Source organism: Phalangium opilio, unplaced genomic scaffold (assembly GCF_054372755.1).
Source record: "Phalangium opilio isolate 3A_F unplaced genomic scaffold, DU_Popi_V2 ptg000352l_1, whole genome shotgun sequence".
Taxonomy (NCBI): domain Eukaryota; kingdom Metazoa; phylum Arthropoda; class Arachnida; order Opiliones; family Phalangiidae; genus Phalangium; species Phalangium opilio.
Genome location: NW_028324228.1, coordinates 8877246 through 8897249, shown reverse-complemented (window position 1 = coordinate 8897249; position 20004 = coordinate 8877246). Strand labels below are relative to the sequence as shown.

General features: G+C 35.6%; 5 non-coding genes across 5 annotated transcripts; all 5 read left to right on the top strand.

The window, feature by feature from the left end:
- Positions 1-11782: 11782 nt before the first annotated feature.
- On the top strand, positions 11783-11855 carry TRNAN-GUU (transfer RNA asparagine (anticodon GUU)). Its single transcript has one exon. It is a non-coding gene; the product is annotated as a tRNA-Asn (tRNA).
- Positions 11856-14862: 3007 nt separating this feature from the next.
- Positions 14863-14935, top strand: TRNAN-GUU (transfer RNA asparagine (anticodon GUU)). The gene has a single exon. It is a non-coding gene; the product is annotated as a tRNA-Asn (tRNA).
- Positions 14936-17871: 2936 nt separating this feature from the next.
- Positions 17872-17944, top strand: TRNAN-GUU (transfer RNA asparagine (anticodon GUU)). The gene has a single exon. It is a non-coding gene; the product is annotated as a tRNA-Asn (tRNA).
- Positions 17945-18018: 74 nt separating this feature from the next.
- TRNAN-GUU (transfer RNA asparagine (anticodon GUU)) lies at positions 18019-18091 on the top strand. Its single transcript has one exon. It is a non-coding gene; the product is annotated as a tRNA-Asn (tRNA).
- Positions 18092-18752: 661 nt separating this feature from the next.
- On the top strand, positions 18753-18825 carry TRNAN-GUU (transfer RNA asparagine (anticodon GUU)). Its single transcript has one exon. It is a non-coding gene; the product is annotated as a tRNA-Asn (tRNA).
- The last annotated feature ends 1179 nt before the right edge of the window (positions 18826-20004 follow it).

The window sequence follows — 20004 nt, the reverse complement described above, 5'->3', positions numbered from 1 at the left end:
GTACATTTTTATTTATTGATCAATGGAGATGAAATCACTTTTAATGAGTATTTTAAAGGTAATTAAGCTGAATTCGGTCAAAACTTTGTCCAGAAAAAAATGCATTAAAAAGTGTACCGAAAAAATCGCATGTTTTTTCTTCAAGATACAAAATCCGTGACAACGATTTCTTATTGAAAATTGAACTTGAACAGTTTTTTGAATGAATATCGTTAAATTTGCATGAATTAAAGCAAAAAGTACAAAAATAATGGTTTCATTGGTTATATCTGAAAATAGTGAAAAAAAAACTAAAAATGTGCTTTTCTGGTCGAGAAACGTCGATTTTGAAAATGGTACTAATAATCGAGGTACATTTTTATTTATGATCAATAGAGATGAAATCACTTTTAATGAGTATTTTATACGTAATTAAGCTGAATTCGGTCAAAAATTTGTCCAGAAGAAAATGCATTAAAAAGTGTACCGAAAAAATCGCATGTTTTTTTTCTTCAAGATACAAAATCCGTGACAACGATTTCTTATTGAAAATTGAATTTGAACAGTTTTTTGAATGAATATCGTTACATTTGCTTGAATTAAAGCAAAAAGTAAAAAAATAATGGTTTCAGTGATTATATTTGAAAATAGTGAAAAAACTCTCAAAATGTGGTTCTCTGGTCGAGAAACGTCGATTTTGAAAATGTTATTAAAAATCGAGGTACATTTTTATTTATTGATCAATCGAGATGAAATCACTTTTAATGAGAATGCTATAGGTAAATAAGCATAATTCGGTCAAAAATTTGTCCAGAAAAAAATGCATTCAAAAGTGTACCGAAAAAATCGCATGTTTTTTGTCTTCAAGATACAAACTCCGTGACAACGATTTCTTATTGAAAATTGAATTTGAACAGTTTTTTGAATGAATATCGTTACATTTGCTTGAATTAAAGCAAAAAGTACAAAAATAATGGTTTCATTGGTTATATTTGAAAATAGTGAAAAAAAACCTCAAAATGTGCTTTTCTGGTCGAGAAACGTCGATTTTGAAAATGGTACTAATAATCGAGGTACACTTTTATTTATTGATCAATCGAGATGAAATCACTTTTAATGAGTATTTTATAAGTATTTAAGCTAAATTCGGTCAAAAATTTGTCCAGAAAAAAATGCATTCAAAAGTGTACCGAAAAAATCGCATGTTTTTTTTCTTCAAGATACAAAATCCGTGACAACGATTTCTTATTGAAAATTGAATTTGAACAGTTTTTTGAATGAATATCGTTACATTTGCATGAATTAAAACAAAAAGTACAAAAACTATGGTTTCATTGGTTATATTTGAAAATAGTGAAAAAAAACTCAAAATGTGCTTTTCTGGTCGAGAAACGTCGATTTTGAAAATGGTACTAATAATCGAGGTACATTTTTATTTTTGATCAATCGAGATGAAATCACTTTTAATGAGTATTTTATAAGTAATTAAGCTGAATTCGGTCAAAAATTTGTCCAGAAAAAAATGCATTAAAAAGTGTACCGAAAAAATCGCATGTTTTTTTTCTTCAAGATACAAAATCCGTGACAACGATTTCTTATTGAAAATTGAATTTGAACAGTTTTTTGAATGAATATCGTTACATTTGCTTGAATTAAAGCAAAAAGTAAAAAAATAATGGTTTCAGTGATTATATTTGAAAATAGTGAAAAAACTCTCAAAATGTGCTTCTCTGGTCGAGAAACGTCGATTTTGAAAATGTTATTAAAAATCGAGGTACATTTTTATTTATTGATCAATCGAGATGAAATCACTTTTAATGAGTATTTTAAAGGTAATTAAGCTGAATTCGGTCAAAACTTTGTCCAGAAAAAAATGCATTAAAAAGTGTACCGAAAAAATCGCATATTTTTTTTCTTCAAGATACAAAATCCGTGACAACGATTTCTTATTGAAAATTGAATTTGAACAGTTTTTTGAATGAATATCGTTACATTTGCTTGAATTAAAGCAAAAAGTACAAAAATAATGGTTTCATTGGTTATATTTGAAAATAGTGAAAAAAAACTCAAAATGTGCTTTTCTGGTCGAGAAACGTCGATTTTGAAAATGGTACTAATAATCGAGGTACATTTTTATTTATGATCAATAGAGATGAAATCACTTTTAATGAGTATTTTATACGTAATTAAGCTGAATTCGGTCAAAAATTTGTCCAGAAGAAAATGCATTAGAAAGTGTACCGAAAAAATCGCATGTTTTTTTTCTTCAAGATACAAAATCCGTGACAACGATTTCTTATTGAAAATTGAATTTGAACAGTTTTTTGAATGAATATCGTTACATTTGCTTGAATTAAAGCAAAAAGTACAAAAATAATGGTTTCATTGGTTAAATTTGAAAATAGTGAAAAAAAAACTCAAAATGTGCTTTTCTGGTCGAGAAACGTCGATTTTGAAAATGTTATTATAAATCGAGGTACATTTTTATTTATTGATCAATGGAGATGAAATCACTTTTAATGAGTATTTTAAAGGTAATTAAGCTGAATTCGGTCAAAACTTTGTCCAGAAAAAAATGCATTAAAAAGTGTACCGAAAAAATCGCATGTTTTTTCTTCAAGATACAAAATCCGTGACAACGATTTCTTATTGAAAATTGAACTTGAACAGTTTTTTGAATGAATATCGTTACATTTGCATGAATTAAAACAAAAAGTACAAAAACTATGGTTTCATTGGTTATATTTGAAAATAGTGAAAAAAAACTCAAAATGTGCTTTTCTGGTCGAGAAACGTCGATTTTGAAAATGGTACTAATAATCGAGGTACATTTTTATTTTTGATCAATCGAGATGAAATCACTTTTAATGAGTATTTTATAAGTAATTAAGCTGAATTCGGTCAAAAATTTGTCCAGAAAAAAATGCATTAAAAAGTGTACCGAAAAAATCGCATGTTTTTTTTCTTCAAGATACAAAATCCGTGACAACGATTTCTTATTGAAAATTGAATTTGAACAGTTTTTTGAATGAATATCGTTACATTTGCTTGAATTAAAGCAAAAAGTAAAAAAATAATGGTTTCAGTGATTATATTTGAAAATAGTGAAAAAACTCTCAAAATGTGCTTCTCTGGTCGAGAAACGTCGATTTTGAAAATGTTATTAAAAATCGAGGTACATTTTTATTTATTGATCAATCGAGATGAAATCACTTTTAATGAGTATTTTAAAGGTAATTAAGCTGAATTCGGTCAAAACTTTGTCCAGAAAAAAATGCATTAAAAAGTGTACCGAAAAAATCGCATATTTTTTTTCTTCAAGATACAAAATCCGTGACAACGATTTCTTATTGAAAATTGAATTTGAACAGTTTTTTGAATGAATATCGTTACATTTGCTTGAATTAAAGCAAAAAGTACAAAAATAATGGTTTCATTGGTTATATTTGAAAATAGTGAAAAAAAACTCAAAATGTGCTTTTCTGGTCGAGAAACGTCGATTTTGAAAATGGTACTAATAATCGAGGTACATTTTTATTTATGATCAATAGAGATGAAATCACTTTTAATGAGTATTTTATACGTAATTAAGCTGAATTCGGTCAAAAATTTGTCCAGAAGAAAATGCATTAGAAAGTGTACCGAAAAAATCGCATGTTTTTTTTCTTCAAGATACAAAATCCGTGACAACGATTTCTTATTGAAAATTGAATTTGAACAGTTTTTTGAATGAATATCGTTACATTTGCTTGAATTAAAGCAAAAAGTACAAAAATAATGGTTTCATTGGTTAAATTTGAAAATAGTGAAAAAAAAACTCAAAATGTGCTTTTCTGGTCGAGAAACGTCGATTTTGAAAATGTTATTATAAATCGAGGTACATTTTTATTTATTGATCAATGGAGATGAAATCACTTTTAATGAGTATTTTAAAGGTAATTAAGCTGAATTCGGTCAAAACTTTGTCCAGAAAAAAATGCATTAAAAAGTGTACCGAAAAAATCGCATGTTTTTTCTTCAAGATACAAAATCCGTGACAACGATTTCTTATTGAAAATTGAACTTGAACAGTTTTTTGAATGAATATCGTTAAATTTGCATGAATTAAAGCAAAAAGTACAAAAATAATGGTTTCATTGGTTATATCTGAAAATAGTGAAAAAAAAACTAAAAATGTGCTTTTCTGGTCGAGAAACGTCGATTTTGAAAATGGTACTAATAATCGAGGTACATTTTTATTTATGATCAATAGAGATGAAATCACTTTTAATGAGTATTTTATACGTAATTAAGCTGAATTCGGTCAAAAATTTGTCCAGAAGAAAATGCATTAAAAAGTGTACCGAAAAAATCGCATGTTTTTTTTCTTCAAGATACAAAATCCGTGACAACGATTTCTTATTGAAAATTGAATTTGAACAGTTTTTTGAATGAATATCGTTACATTTGCTTGAATTAAAGCAAAAAGTAAAAAAATAATGGTTTCAGTGATTATATTTGAAAATAGTGAAAAAACTCTCAAAATGTGGTTCTCTGGTCGAGAAACGTCGATTTTGAAAATGTTATTAAAAATCGAGGTACATTTTTATTTATTGATCAATCGAGATGAAATCACTTTTAATGAGAATGCTATAGGTAAATAAGCATAATTCGGTCAAAAATTTGTCCAGAAAAAAATGCATTCAAAAGTGTACCGAAAAAATCGCATGTTTTTTGTCTTCAAGATACAAACTCCGTGACAACGATTTCTTATTGAAAATTGAATTTGAACAGTTTTTTGAATGAATATCGTTACATTTGCTTGAATTAAAGCAAAAAGTACAAAAATAATGGTTTCATTGGTTATATTTGAAAATAGTGAAAAAAAACCTCAAAATGTGCTTTTCTGGTCGAGAAACGTCGATTTTGAAAATGGTACTAATAATCGAGGTACACTTTTATTTATTGATCAATCGAGATGAAATCACTTTTAATGAGTATTTTATAAGAATTTAAGCTAAATTCGGTCAAAAATTTGTCCAGAAAAAAATGCATTCAAAAGTGTACCGAAAAAATCGCATGTTTTTTTTCTTCAAGATACAAAATCCGTGACAACGATTTCTTATTGAAAATGAATTTGAACAGTTTTTTGAATGAATATCGTTACATTTGCATGAATTAAAACAAAAAGTACAAAAACTATGGTTTCAGTGATTATATTTGAAAATAGTGAAAAAAAACTCAAAATGTGCTTTTCTGGTCGAGAAACGTCGATTTTGAAAATGGTACTAATAATCGAGGTACATTTTTATTTTTGATCAATCGAGATGAAATCACTTTTAATGAGTATTTTATAAGTAATTAAGCTGAATTCGGTCAAAAATTTGTCCAGAAAAAAATGCATTAAAAAGTGTACCGAAAAAATCGCATGTTTTTTTTCTTCAAGATACAAAATCCGTGACAACGATTTCTTATTGAAAATTGAATTTGAACAGTTTTTTGAATGAATATCGTTACATTTGCTTGAATTAAAGCAAAAAGTAAAAAAATAATGGTTTCAGTGATTATATTTGAAAATAGTGAAAAAACTCTCAAAATGTGCTTCTCTGGTCGAGAAACGTCGATTTTGAAAATGTTATTAAAAATCGAGGTACATTTTTATTTATTGATCAATCGAGATGAAATCACTTTTAATGAGTATTTTAAAGGTAATTAAGCTGAATTCGGTCAAAACTTTGTCCAGAAAAAAATGCATTAAAAAGTGTACCGAAAAAATCGCATATTTTTTTTCTTCAAGATACAAAATCCGTGACAACGATTTCTTATTGAAAATTGAATTTGAACAGTTTTTTGAATGAATATCGTTACATTTGCTTGAATTAAAGCAAAAAGTACAAAAATAATGGTTTCATTGGTTATATTTGAAAATAGTGAAAAAAAACTCAAAATGTGCTTTTCTGGTCGAGAAACGTCGATTTTGAAAATGGTACTAATAATCGAGGTACATTTTTATTTATGATCAATAGAGATGAAATCACTTTTAATGAGTATTTTATACGTAATTAAGCTGAATTCGGTCAAAAATTTGTCCAGAAGAAAATGCATTAGAAAGTGTACCGAAAAAATCGCATGTTTTTTTTCTTCAAGATACAAAATCCGTGACAACGATTTCTTATTGAAAATTGAATTTGAACAGTTTTTTGAATGAATATCGTTACATTTGCTTGAATTAAAGCAAAAAGTACAAAAATAATGGTTTCATTGGTTAAATTTGAAAATAGTGAAAAAAAAACTCAAAATGTGCTTTTCTGGTCGAGAAACGTCGATTTTGAAAATGTTATTATAAATCGAGGTACATTTTTATTTATTGATCAATGGAGATGAAATCACTTTTAATGAGTATTTTAAAGGTAATTAAGCTGAATTCGGTCAAAACTTTGTCCAGAAAAAAATGCATTAAAAAGTGTACCGAAAAAATCGCATGTTTTTTCTTCAAGATACAAAATCCGTGACAACGATTTCTTATTGAAAATTGAACTTGAACAGTTTTTTGAATGAATATCGTTAAATTTGCATGAATTAAAGCAAAAAGTACAAAAATAATGGTTTCATTGGTTATATCTGAAAATAGTGAAAAAAAAACTAAAAATGTGCTTTTCTGGTCGAGAAACGTCGATTTTGAAAATGGTACTAATAATCGAGGTACATTTTTATTTATGATCAATAGAGATGAAATCACTTTTAATGAGTATTTTATACGTAATTAAGCTGAATTCGGTCAAAAATTTGTCCAGAAGAAAATGCATTAAAAAGTGTACCGAAAAAATCGCATGTTTTTTTTCTTCAAGATACAAAATCCGTGACAACGATTTCTTATTGAAAATTGAATTTGAACAGTTTTTTGAATGAATATCGTTACATTTGCTTGAATTAAAGCAAAAAGTAAAAAAATAATGGTTTCAGTGATTATATTTGAAAATAGTGAAAAAACTCTCAAAATGTGGTTCTCTGGTCGAGAAACGTCGATTTTGAAAATGTTATTAAAAATCGAGGTACATTTTTATTTATTGATCAATCGAGATGAAATCACTTTTAATGAGAATGCTATAGGTAAATAAGCATAATTCGGTCAAAAATTTGTCCAGAAAAAAATGCATTCAAAAGTGTACCGAAAAAATCGCATGTTTTTTGTCTTCAAGATACAAACTCCGTGACAACGATTTCTTATTGAAAATTGAATTTGAACAGTTTTTTGAATGAATATCGTTACATTTGCTTGAATTAAAGCAAAAAGTACAAAAATAATGGTTTCATTGGTTATATTTGAAAATAGTGAAAAAAAACCTCAAAATGTGCTTTTCTGGTCGAGAAACGTCGATTTTGAAAATGGTACTAATAATCGAGGTACACTTTTATTTATTGATCAATCGAGATGAAATCACTTTTAATGAGTATTTTATAAGAATTTAAGCTAAATTCGGTCAAAAATTTGTCCAGAAAAAAATGCATTCAAAAGTGTACCGAAAAAATCGCATGTTTTTTTTCTTCAAGATACAAAATCCGTGACAACGATTTCTTATTGAAAATGAATTTGAACAGTTTTTTGAATGAATATCGTTACATTTGCATGAATTAAAACAAAAAGTACAAAAACTATGGTTTCAGTGATTATATTTGAAAATAGTGAAAAAAAACTCAAAATGTGCTTTTCTGGTCGAGAAACGTCGATTTTGAAAATGGTACTAATAATCGAGGTACATTTTTATTTTTGATCAATCGAGATGAAATCACTTTTAATGAGTATTTTATAAGTAATTAAGCTGAATTCGGTCAAAAATTTGTCCAGAAAAAAATGCATTAAAAAGTGTACCGAAAAAATCGCATGTTTTTTTTCTTCAAGATACAAAATCCGTGACAACGATTTCTTATTGAAAATTGAATTTGAACAGTTTTTTGAATGAATATCGTTACATTTGCTTGAATTAAAGCAAAAAGTAAAAAAATAATGGTTTCAGTGATTATATTTGAAAATAGTGAAAAAACTCTCAAAATGTGCTTCTCTGGTCGAGAAACGTCGATTTTGAAAATGTTATTAAAAATCGAGGTACATTTTTATTTATTGATCAATCGAGATGAAATCACTTTTAATGAGTATTTTAAAGGTAATTAAGCTGAATTCGGTCAAAGCTTTGTCCAGAAAAAAATGCATTAAAAAGTGTACCGAAAAAATCGCATATTTTTTTTCTTCAAGATACAAAATCCGTGACAACGATTTCTTATTGAAAATTGAATTTGAACAGTTTTTTGAATGAATATCGTTACATTTGCTTGAATTAAAGCAAAAAGTACAAAAATAATGGTTTCATTGGTTATATTTGAAAATAGTGAAAAAAAACTCAAAATGTGCTTTTCTGGTCGAGAAACGTCGATTTTGAAAATGGTACTAATAATCGAGGTACATTTTTATTTATGATCAATAGAGATGAAATCACTTTTAATGAGTATTTTATACGTAATTAAGCTGAATTCGGTCAAAAATTTGTCCAGAAGAAAATGCATTAGAAAGTGTACCGAAAAAATCGCATGTTTTTTTTCTTCAAGATACAAAATCCGTGACAACGATTTCTTATTGAAAATTGAATTTGAACAGTTTTTTGAATGAATATCGTTACATTTGCTTGAATTAAAGCAAAAAGTACAAAAATAATGGTTTCATTGGTTAAATTTGAAAATAGTGAAAAAAAAACTCAAAATGTGCTTTTCTGGTCGAGAAACGTCGATTTTGAAAATGTTATTATAAATCGAGGTACATTTTTATTTATTGATCAATGGAGATGAAATCACTTTTAATGAGTATTTTAAAGGTAATTAAGCTGAATTCGGTCAAAACTTTGTCCAGAAAAAAATGCATTAAAAAGTGTACCGAAAAAATCGCATGTTTTTTCTTCAAGATACAAAATCCGTGACAACGATTTCTTATTGAAAATTGAACTTGAACAGTTTTTTGAATGAATATCGTTAAATTTGCATGAATTAAAGCAAAAAGTACAAAAATAATGGTTTCATTGGTTATATCTGAAAATAGTGAAAAAAAAACTAAAAATGTGCTTTTCTGGTCGAGAAACGTCGATTTTGAAAATGGTACTAATAATCGAGGTACATTTTTATTTATGATCAATAGAGATGAAATCACTTTTAATGAGTATTTTATACGTAATTAAGCTGAATTCGGTCAAAAATTTGTCCAGAAGAAAATGCATTAAAAAGTGTACCGAAAAAATCGCATGTTTTTTTTCTTCAAGATACAAAATCCGTGACAACGATTTCTTATTGAAAATTGAATTTGAACAGTTTTTTGAATGAATATCGTTACATTTGCTTGAATTAAAGCAAAAAGTAAAAAAATAATGGTTTCAGTGATTATATTTGAAAATAGTGAAAAAACTCTCAAAATGTGGTTCTCTGGTCGAGAAACGTCGATTTTGAAAATGTTATTAAAAATCGAGGTACATTTTTATTTATTGATCAATCGAGATGAAATCCCTTTTAATGAGAATGCTATAGGTAAATAAGCATAATTCGGTCAAAAATTTGTCCAGAAAAAAATGCATTCAAAAGTGTACCGAAAAAATCGCATGTTTTTTGTCTTCAAGATACAAACTCCGTGACAACGATTTCTTATTGAAAATTGAATTTGAACAGTTTTTTGAATGAATATCGTTACATTTGCTTGAATTAAAGCAAAAAGTACAAAAATAATGGTTTCATTGGTTATATTTGAAAATAGTGAAAAAAAACCTCAAAATGTGCTTTTCTGGTCGAGAAACGTCGATTTTGAAAATGGTACTAATAATCGAGGTACACTTTTATTTATTGATCAATCGAGATGAAATCACTTTTAATGAGTATTTTATAAGAATTTAAGCTAAATTCGGTCAAAAATTTGTCCAGAAAAAAATGCATTCAAAAGTGTACCGAAAAAATCGCATGTTTTTTTTCTTCAAGATACAAAATCCGTGACAACGATTTCTTATTGAAAATGAATTTGAACAGTTTTTTGAATGAATATCGTTACATTTGCATGAATTAAAACAAAAAGTACAAAAACTATGGTTTCAGTGATTATATTTGAAAATAGTGAAAAAATTCTCAAAATGTGCTTCTCTGGTCGAGAAACGTCGATTTTGAAAATGTTATTAAAAATCGAGGTACATTTTTATTTATTGATCAATCGAGATGAAATCACTTTTAATGAGTATTTTATAAGTAATTAAGCTGAATTCGGTCAAAAATTTGTCCAGAAAAAAATGCATTAAAAAGTGTACCGAAAAAATCGCATGTTTTTTTTCTTCAAGATTCAAAATCCGTGAACACGATTTCTTATTGAAAATTGAATTATAACAGTTTTTTGAATAAATGTCGTTATATTTGCTTGGATTAAAGCAAAAAGTACAAAAATAATGGTTTCAGTGATTATATTTGAAAATAGTGAAAAAATTCTCAAAATGTGCTTCTCTGGTCGAGAAACGTCGATTTTGAAAATGTTATTAAAAATCGAGGTACATTTTTATTTATTGATCAATCGAGATGAAATCACTTTTAATGAGTATTTTATAGTTAAATAAGCTGAATTGGGTCATAAATATGTCCAGAAAATAATGCATTAAAAAGTGTACCGAAAAAATCGCATGTTTTTTTCTTCAAGATACAAAATCCGTGACAACGATTTCTTATTGAAAATTGAATTGGAACAGTTTTTTGAATGAATAACGTTACATTTGCTTGGATTAAAGCAAAAACTACAAAAATAATGGTTTCAGTGATTATATTTGAAAATAGTGAAAAAATTCTCAAAATGAGCTTCTCTGGTCGAGAAACGTCGATTTTGAAAATGTTATTAAAAATCGAGGTACATTTTTATTTATTGATCAATCGAGATGAAATCACTTTTAATGAGTATTTTATAGGTAATTAAGCTGAATTCGGTCAAAAACTTGTCTAGAAAAAAATGCATTAAAAAGTGTACCGAAAAAATCGCATGTTTTTTCTCTTCAAGATACAAAATCCGTGACAACGATTTCTTATTGAAAATTGAATTTGAACAGTTTTTTGAATGAATATCGTTACATTTGCTTGAATTAAAGCAAAAAGTACAAAAATAGTGGTTTCATTGGTTATATTTGAAAATAGTGAAAAAAACTCAAAATGGGCTTTTCTGGTCTAGAAACGTCGATTTTGAAATTGGTACTAATAATCGAGGTACATTTTTATTTATTGATCAATCGAGATGAAATTACTTTTAATGAGTATTTTATAAGTATTTAAGCTAAATTCGGTAAAAAGTCAAAGTTTTTCTACAATACCTGACGACTATTTAATTTTTGAGCTTCCGTGGCGCAATGGTTAGCGCGATCGGCTGTTAACCGAAAGGTTGGTGGTTCGAGCCCATTCGGGAGCGGTGTTGTGAGGTCTTAGATGTAACGTAAAATTCAGAGTTTTTTAAAAATAACTGACGAACATTTAATTTTTGGGCTTTCGTGGCGCAATGGTTAGCGCGTTTAGCTGTTATTCAAAAGGTTTGTGGTTCGAGCCCATCCGGGAGCGGTGTTGTGAAGTCTCAGATGTGACGTAAAAAGTCAAAGTTTTTCCACAATACCTGACGACCATTTAATTTTTGAGCTTCCGTGGCGCAATGGTTAGCGCGTTCGGCTGTTAACCGAAAGGTTGGTGGTTCGAGCCCATCCGGGAGCGGTGTTGTGAGGTCTCAGATGTGACGTAAAAAGTCAAAGTTTTTCCACAATACCTGACGAACATTTAATTTTGGGCTTCCGTGGCGCAATGGTTAGCGCGTTCGGCTGTTAACCGAAAGGTTGGTGGTTCGAGCCCACCCGGGAGCGGTGTTTTGAGATCTCACATGTAACGTAAAAATCCAAAGTTTTTCCACAATACCTGACGAACATTTAATCTTTGGGCTTCCGTTGCGCAATGGTTAACGCCGTCGGCTGTTAACCGAAAGGTTGGTGGTTCGAGCCCATTCAGGAGCGGTGTTGTGAGGTCTTAGATGTAACGTAAAATTCAGAGGTTTTTAAAAATAACTGACGAACATTTAATTTTTGGGCTTTCGTGGCGCAATGGTTAGAGCGTTCAGCTGTTATTCAAAAGGTTTGTGGTTCGAGCCCATCCGGGAGTGGTGTTGTGAAGTCTCAGATGTGACGTAAAAATCCAAAGTTTTTCCACAATACCTGACGAACATTTAATCTTTGGGCTTCCGTGGCGCAATGGTTAACGCCGTCGGCTGTTAACCGAAAGGTTGTTGGTTCGAGCCCTTCCGGGAGCGGTGTTGTGAGGTCTTAGATGTAACGTAAAATTCAGAGTTTTTTAAAAATAACTGACGAACATTTAATTTTTGGGCTTTCGTGGCGCAATGGTTAGCGCGTTTAGCTGTTATTCAAAAGGTTTGTGGTTCGAGCCCATCCGGGAGCGGTGTTGTGAAGTCTCAGATGTGACGTAAAAAGTCAAAGTTTTTCCACAATACCTGACGACCATTTAATTTTTGAGCTTCCGTGGCGCAATGGTTAGCGCGTTCGGCTGTTAACCGAAAGGTTGGTGGTTCGAGCCCATCCGGGAGCGGTGTTGTGAGGTCTCAGATGTGACGTAAAAAGTCAAAGTTTTTCCACAATACCTGACGAACATTTAATTTTGGGCTTCCGTGGCGCAATGGTTAGCGCGTTCGGCTGTTAACCGAAAGGTTGGTGGTTCGAGCCCACCCGGGTGCGGTGTTGTGAGATCTCACATGTAACGTAAAAATCCAAAGTTTTTCCACAATACCTGACGAGCATTTAATCTTTGGGCTTCCGTTGCGCAATGGTTAACGCCGTCGGCTGTTAACCGAAAGGTTGGTGGTTCGAGCCCATCCGGGAGCGGTGTTGTGAGGTCTTAGATGTAACGTAAAATTCAGAGTTTTTTAAAAATATCTGACGAACATTTAATTTTTGGGCTTCCGTGGCGCAATGGTTAGCGCGTTCAGCTGTTATTCAAAAGGTTTGTGGTTCGAGCCCATCCGGGAGCGGTGTTTTGAAGTCTCGGATGTGACGTAAAAAGTCAGAGTTTTTCCACAATACCTGACGACCATTTCATTTCTGAGCTTCCTTGGCTCGATGGTTAGCGCGTTCGGATGTTAACCAAAAGGTTGATGATTCGAGCCCACCCGGCTGCCGTGTTGTGAAGTCTCAAATGTAACGTAAAAAGCCAAAGTTTTTCCACAATACCTGACGACCGTTTAATTTTTGAGCTTCTGTGGCGCAATGGTTAGCGCGTTCGGCTGTTAACCGAAAGGTTGGTGGTTCGAGCCCACCCGGGAGCGGTGTTGTGAGATCTCAAACGTAATGTCAAATGCCAAAGTTTTTCCACAATACCTGACGAACATTTAATCTTTGAGCTTCCGTGGCGCAATGGTTAGCGCGTTCGGCTGTTAACCGAAAGGTTCGTGGTTCGAGCCCATCCGGGAGCGGTGTTGTGAGGTCTCAGATGTGACGTAAAAAGTCAAAGTTTTTCCACAATACCTGACGAACATTTAATTTTTGGGTTTCCGTGGCGCAATGGTTAGCGCATTCAGCTGTTATTCAAAAGGTTTGTGGTTCGAGCCCATCCGGGAGCGGTGTTTTGAAGTCTCGGATGTGACGTAAAAAGTCAGAGTTTTTCCACAATACCTGACGACCATTTCATTTCTGAGCTTCCTTGGCTCGAAGGTTAGCGCGTTCGGATGTTAACCAAAAGGTTGGTGGTTCGACCCCACCCGGCTGTCGTGTTGTGAAGTCTCAAATGTAACGTAAAAAGCCAAAGTTTTTCCACAATACCTGACGACCGTTTAATTTTTGAGCTTCCTTGGAGCAATGGTTAGCGCGTTCGGCTGTTAACCGAAAGGTTGGTGGTTCGAGCCCACCCGGGAGCGGTGTTGTGAGATCTCAAACGTAATGTCAAATGCCAAAGTTTTTCCACAATACCTGACGAACATTTACTCTTTGGGCTTCCGTGGCGCAATGGTTAGCGCGTTAGGCTGTTAACCGAAAGGTTGGTGGTTCGAGCCCACCCGGGAGCGGTGTTGTGAAATCTCACATGTAACGTAAAAATCCAAAGTTTTTCCACAATACCTGACGAACATTTTATCTTTGGGCTTCCGTTGCGCAATGGTTAACGCCGTCGGCTGTTAACCGAAAGGTTGGTGGTTCGAGCCCATCCGGGAGCGGTGTTGTGAGGTCTTAGATGTAACGTAAAATTCAGAGTTTTTTAAAAGTAACTGACGAACATTTAATTTTTAGCTTCCGTGGCGCAATGGTTAGCGCGTTCGGCTGTTAACCGAAAGGTTGGTGGTTCGAGCCCATCCGGGAGCGGTGTTGTGAGGTCTTAGATGTAACGTAAAATTCAGAGTTTTTTAAAAATACCTGACGAACATTTAATCTTTGGGCTTCTGTGGCGCAATGGTTAGCGCGTTCGGCTGTTAACAGAAAGGTTGGTGGTTCGAGCCCACCCGGGAGCGGTGTTGTGAAGTCTCAAATGTAACGTAAAAAGCCAGGGTTTTTCCACAATACCTGACGAACATTTAATCTTTGGGCTTCCGTGGCGCAATGGTTAGCGCGTTCGGCTGTTAACCGAAAGGTTGGTGGTTCGAGCCCACCCAGGAGCCGTGTTGTGAAATCTCAAATGTAACGTAAAAAGCCAAGGTTTTTCCACAATACCTGACGAACATTTAATCTTTGGGCTTCCGTGGCGCAATGGTTAGCGCGTTCGGCTGTTAACCGAAAGGTTGGTGGTTCGAGCCCACCCAGGAGCCGTGTTGTGAAGTCTCAAATGTAACGTAAAAAGCCAAGGTTTTTCCACAATACCTGACGAACATTTAATCTTTGGGCTTCCGTGGCGCAATGGTTAGCGCGTTCGGCTGTTAACCGAAAGGTTGGTGGTTCGAGCCCACCCGGGAGCGGTGTTTTGAGCTCTCACATGTAACGTAAAAAGCCAAAGTGTTTCCACAATACCCGACGACTATTTAATTTTTGGGCTTCCGTGGCGCAATGGTTAGCGCGTTCGGCTGTTAACCGAAAGGTTGGTGGTTCGAGCCCATCCGGGAGCGGTGTTTTGAGGTCTCAGATGTGACGTAAAAAGTCAAAGTTTTTCCACAATACCTGACGAACATTTAATTTTGGGCTTCCGTGGCGCAATGGTTAGCGCGTTCGGCTGTTAACCGAAAGGTTGGTGGTTCGAGCCCACCCGGGTGCGGTGTTGTGAGATCTCACATGTAACGTAAAAATCCAAAGTTTTTCCACAATACCTGACGAGCATTTAATCTATGGGCTTCCGTTGCGCAATGGTTAACGCCGTCGGCTGTTAACCGAAAGGTTGGTGGTTCGAGCCCATCCGGGAGCGGTGTTGTGAGGTCTTAGATGTAACGTAAAATTCAGAGTTTTTTAAAAATATCTGACGAACATTTAATTTTTGGGCTTCCGTGGCGCAATGGTTAGCGCGTTCAGCTGTTATTCAAAAGGTTTGTGGTTCGAGCCCATCCGGGAGCGGTGTTTTGAAGTCTCGGATGTGACGTAAAAAGTCAGAGTTTTTCCACAATACCTGACGACCATTTCATTTCTGAGCTTCCTTGGCTCGAAGGTTAGCGCGTTCGGATGTTAACCAAAAGGTTGGTGGTTCGACCCCACCCGGCTGCCGTGTTGTGAAGTCTCAAATGTAACGTAAAAAGCCAAAGTTTTTCCACAATACCAGACGACCGTTTAATTTTTGAGCTTCCTTGGAGCAATGGTTAGCGCGTTCGGCTGTTAACCGAAAGGTTGGTGGTTCGAGCCCACCCGGGAGCGGTGTTGTGAGATCTCAAACGTAATGTCAAATGCCAAAGTTTTTCCACAATACCTGACGACCATTTACTCTTTGGGCTTCCGTGGCGCAATGGTTAGCGCGTTAGGCTGTTAACCGAAAGGTTGGTGGTTCGAGCCCACCCGGGAGCGGTGTTGTGAAATCTCACATGTAACGTAAAAATCCAAAGTTTTTCCACAATACCTGACGAACATTTTATCTTTGGGCTTCCGTTGCGCAATGGTTAACGCCGTCGGCTGTTAACCGAAAGGTTGGTGGTTCGAGCCCATCCGGGAGCGGTGTTGTGAGGTCTTAGATGTAACGTAAAATTCAGAGTTTTTTAAAAGTAACTGACGAACATTTAATTTTTAGCTTCCGTGGTGCAATGGTTAGCGCGTTCGGCTGTTAACCGAAAGGTTGGTGGTTCGAGCCCATCCGGGAGCGGTGTTGTGAGGTCTTAGATGTAACGTAAAATTCAGAGTTTTTTAAAAATACCTGACGAACATTTAATCTTTGGGCTTCTGTGGCGCAATGGTTAGCGCGTTCGGCTGTTAACAGAAAGGTTGGTGGTTCGAGCCCACCCGGGAGCGGTGTTGTGAAGTCTCAAATGTAACGTATAAAGCCAAGGTTTTTCCACAATACCTGACGAACATTTAATCTTTGGGCTTCCGTGGCGCAATGGTTAGCGCGTTCGGCTGTTAACCGAAAGGTTGGTGGTTCGAGCCCACCCAGGAGCCGTGTTGTGAAATCTCAAATGTAACGTAAAAAGCCAAGGTTTTTCCACAATACCTGACGAACATTTAATCTTTGGGCTTCCGTGGCGCAATGGTTAGCGCGTTCGGCTGTTAACCGAAAGGTTGGTGGTTCGAGCCCACCCAGGAGCCGTGTTGTGAGCTCTCACATGTAACGTAAAAAGCCAAAGTGTTTCCACAATACCCGACGACTATTTAATTTTTGGGCTTCCGTGGCGCAATGGTTAGCGCGTTCGGCTGTTAACCGAAAGGTTGGTGGTTCGAGCCCATCCGGGAGGGGTGTTGTGAGGTCTTAGATGTAACGTAAAATTCAGAGTTTTTTAAAAATATCTGACGAACATTTAATTTTTGGGCTTCCGTGGCGCAATGGTTAGCGCGTTCAGCTGTTATTCAAAAGGTTTGTGGTTCGAGCCCATCCGGGAGTGGTGTTTTGAAGTCTCACATGTAACGTAAAAAGCCAAAGTGTTTCCACAATACCCGACGACCATTTAATTTTTGGGCTTCCGTGGCGCAATGGTTAGCGCGTTCGGCTGTTAAAGGGTATGGGAATTTACAATTTCATATCATATTTTAGCACGAAAGTGGTATTATATTACACTTTCAAGTCTCTACTTTCAAAATATAAAGTTTTTAATATAATTGAACCAAAGTTTCTATTTTTAAAATCCATTGGAAAATCACGAAAACTCAGCTTCGATATATAAATCATTTTGTCTTGTCAGCTTGTTCGGTTGGTTTATGACATCACACGGGCAAACCTATTCGAGCGAGCGCGAGCGCTACCCGTCTCGTGCTCTGTCTATGCTTTGATAGCGGAGAGAGTGGCACCATCTCGCGTGCGTGACGTCAGAAACAAGAAAACGTAGCCTTTCTTAAAAACTTTTAAAAAGTGGATTTTAAATAATTTCATATGAAGCATTTTCAAACGCATATTGCCAAATAACTAGAAATCGGAGAATTAAACGCTTGATATTTTTGAATTCACAGTAATTAATTCTATCTTTTGCTATATAAATCAGAGGTTTTTCAAACGAAGCTTCTCATACCCTTTAACCGAAAGGTTGGTGGTTCGAGCCCACCCAGGAGCCGTGTTGTGAAGTCTCAAATGTAACGTAAAAAGCCAAGGTTTTTCCACAATACCTGACGAACATTTAATCTTTGGGCTTCCGTGGCGCAATGGTTAGCAGGTTCGGCTGTTAACCGAAAGGTTGGTGTTTCGAGCCCACCCGGGAGCGATGTTGTGAGCTCTCACATGTAACGTAAAAAGCCAAAGTGTTTCCACAATACCCGACGAACATTTAATCTTTGGGCTTCCGTGGCGCAATGGTTAGCGCGTTCGGCTGTTAACCGAAAGGTTGGTGGTTCGAGCCCACCCGGGAGCGGTGTTGTGAGATCTCACATGTAACGTAAAAATCCAAAGTGTTTCCACAATACCCGACGAACATTTAATCTTTGGGCTTCCGTGGCGCAATGGTTAGCGCGTTCGGCTGTTAACCGAAAGGTTGGTGGTTCGAGCCCACCCGGGAGCGGTGTTGTGAGATCTCACATGTAACGTAAAAATCCAAAGTTTTTCCACAATACCTGACGAGCATTTAATCTTTGGGCTTCCGTTGCGCAATGGTTAACGCCGTCGGCTGTTAACCGAAAGGTTGGTGGTTCGAGCCCATCCGGGAGCGGTGTTGTAAGGTCGTAGATGTAACGTATAATTCAGAGTTTTTTAAAAATATCTGACGAAAATTTAATTTTTGGGCTTCCGTGGCGCAATGGTTAGCGCGTTCAGCTGTTATTCAAAAGGTTTGTGGTTCGAGCCCATCCGGGAGCGATGTTTTGAAGTCTCGGATGTGACGTAAAAAGTCAGAGTTTTTCCACAATACCTGACGACCATATCATTTCTGAGCTTCCTTGGCTCGAAGGTTAGCGCGTTCGGATGTTAACCAAAAGGTTGATGGTTCGAGCCCACCCGGCTGCCGTGTTGTGAAGTCTCAAATGTAACGTAAAGAGCCTAAGTTTTTCCACAATACCTGACGACCGTTTAATTTTTGAGCTTCCGTGGCGCAATGGTTAGCGCGTTCAGCTGTTAACCGAAAGGTTGGTGGTTCGAGCCCACCCGGGAGCGGTGTTGTGAGATCTCAAACGTAATGTCAAATGCCAAAGTTTTTCCACAATACCTGACGAACATTTAATCTTTGGGCTTCCGTGGCGCAATGGTTAGCGCGTTCGGCTGTTAACCGAAAGGTTGGTGGTTCGAGCCCACCCGGGAGCGGTGTTGTGAAATCTCATATGTAACGTAAAAATCCAAAGTTTTTCCACAATACCTGACGAACATTTTATCTTTGGGCTTCCGTTGCGCAATGGTTAACGCCGTCGGCTGTTAACCGAAAGGTTGGTGGTTCGAGCTCACCCAGGAGCCGTGTTGTGAAGTCTCAAATGTAACGTAAAAAGCCAAGGTTTTTCCACAATACCTGACGAACATTTAATCTTTGGGCTTCCGTGGCGCAATGGTTAGCGCGTTCGGCTGTTAACCGAAAGGTTGGTGGTTCGAGCCCACCCAGGAGCCGTGTTGTGAAGTCTCAAATGTAACGTAAAAAGCCAAGGTTTTTCCACAATACCTGACGAACATTTAATCTTTGGGCTTCCGTGGCGCAATGGTTAGCGCGTTCAGCTGTTAACCGAAAGGTTGGAGGTTCGAGCCCACCCGGGAGCGGTGTTGTGAGCTCTCACATGTAACTTAAAAAGCCAAAGTGTTTCCACAATACCCGACGACCATTTAATTTTTGGGCTTCCGTGGCGCAATGGTTAGCGCGTTCGGCTGTTAACCGAAAGGTTGGTGGTTCGAGCCCATCCGTGAGCGGTGTTGTGAGGTCTTAGATGTAACGTAAAATTCAGAGTTTTTTAAAAATAACTGACGAACATTTAATTTTTGGGCTTCCGTGGCGCAATGGTTAGAGCGTTCAGCTGTTATTCAAAAGGTTTGTGGTTCGAGCCCATCCGGGAGCGGTGTTGTGAAGTCTCAGATGTGACGTAAAAAGTCAAAGTTTTTCCACAATACCTGACGAACATTTAATCTTTGGGCTTCCGTGGCGCAATGGTTAGCGCGTTCGGCTGTTAACCGAAAGGTTGGTGGTTCGAGCCCACCCAGGAGCCGTGTTGTGAAGTCTCAAATGTAACGTAAAAAGCCAAGGTTTTTCCACAATACCTGACGAACATTTAATCTTTGGGCTTCCGTGGCGCAATGGTTAGCGCGTTCAGCTGTTAACCGAAAGGTTGGTGGTTCGAGCCCACCCGGGAGCGGTGTTGTGAGCTCTCACATGTAACGTAAAAAGCCAAAGTGTTTCCACAATACCCGACGACCATTTAATTTTTGGGCTTCCGTGGCGCAATGGTTAGCGCGTTCGGCTGTTAACCGAAAGGTTGGTGGTTCGAGCCCATCCGTGAGCGGTGT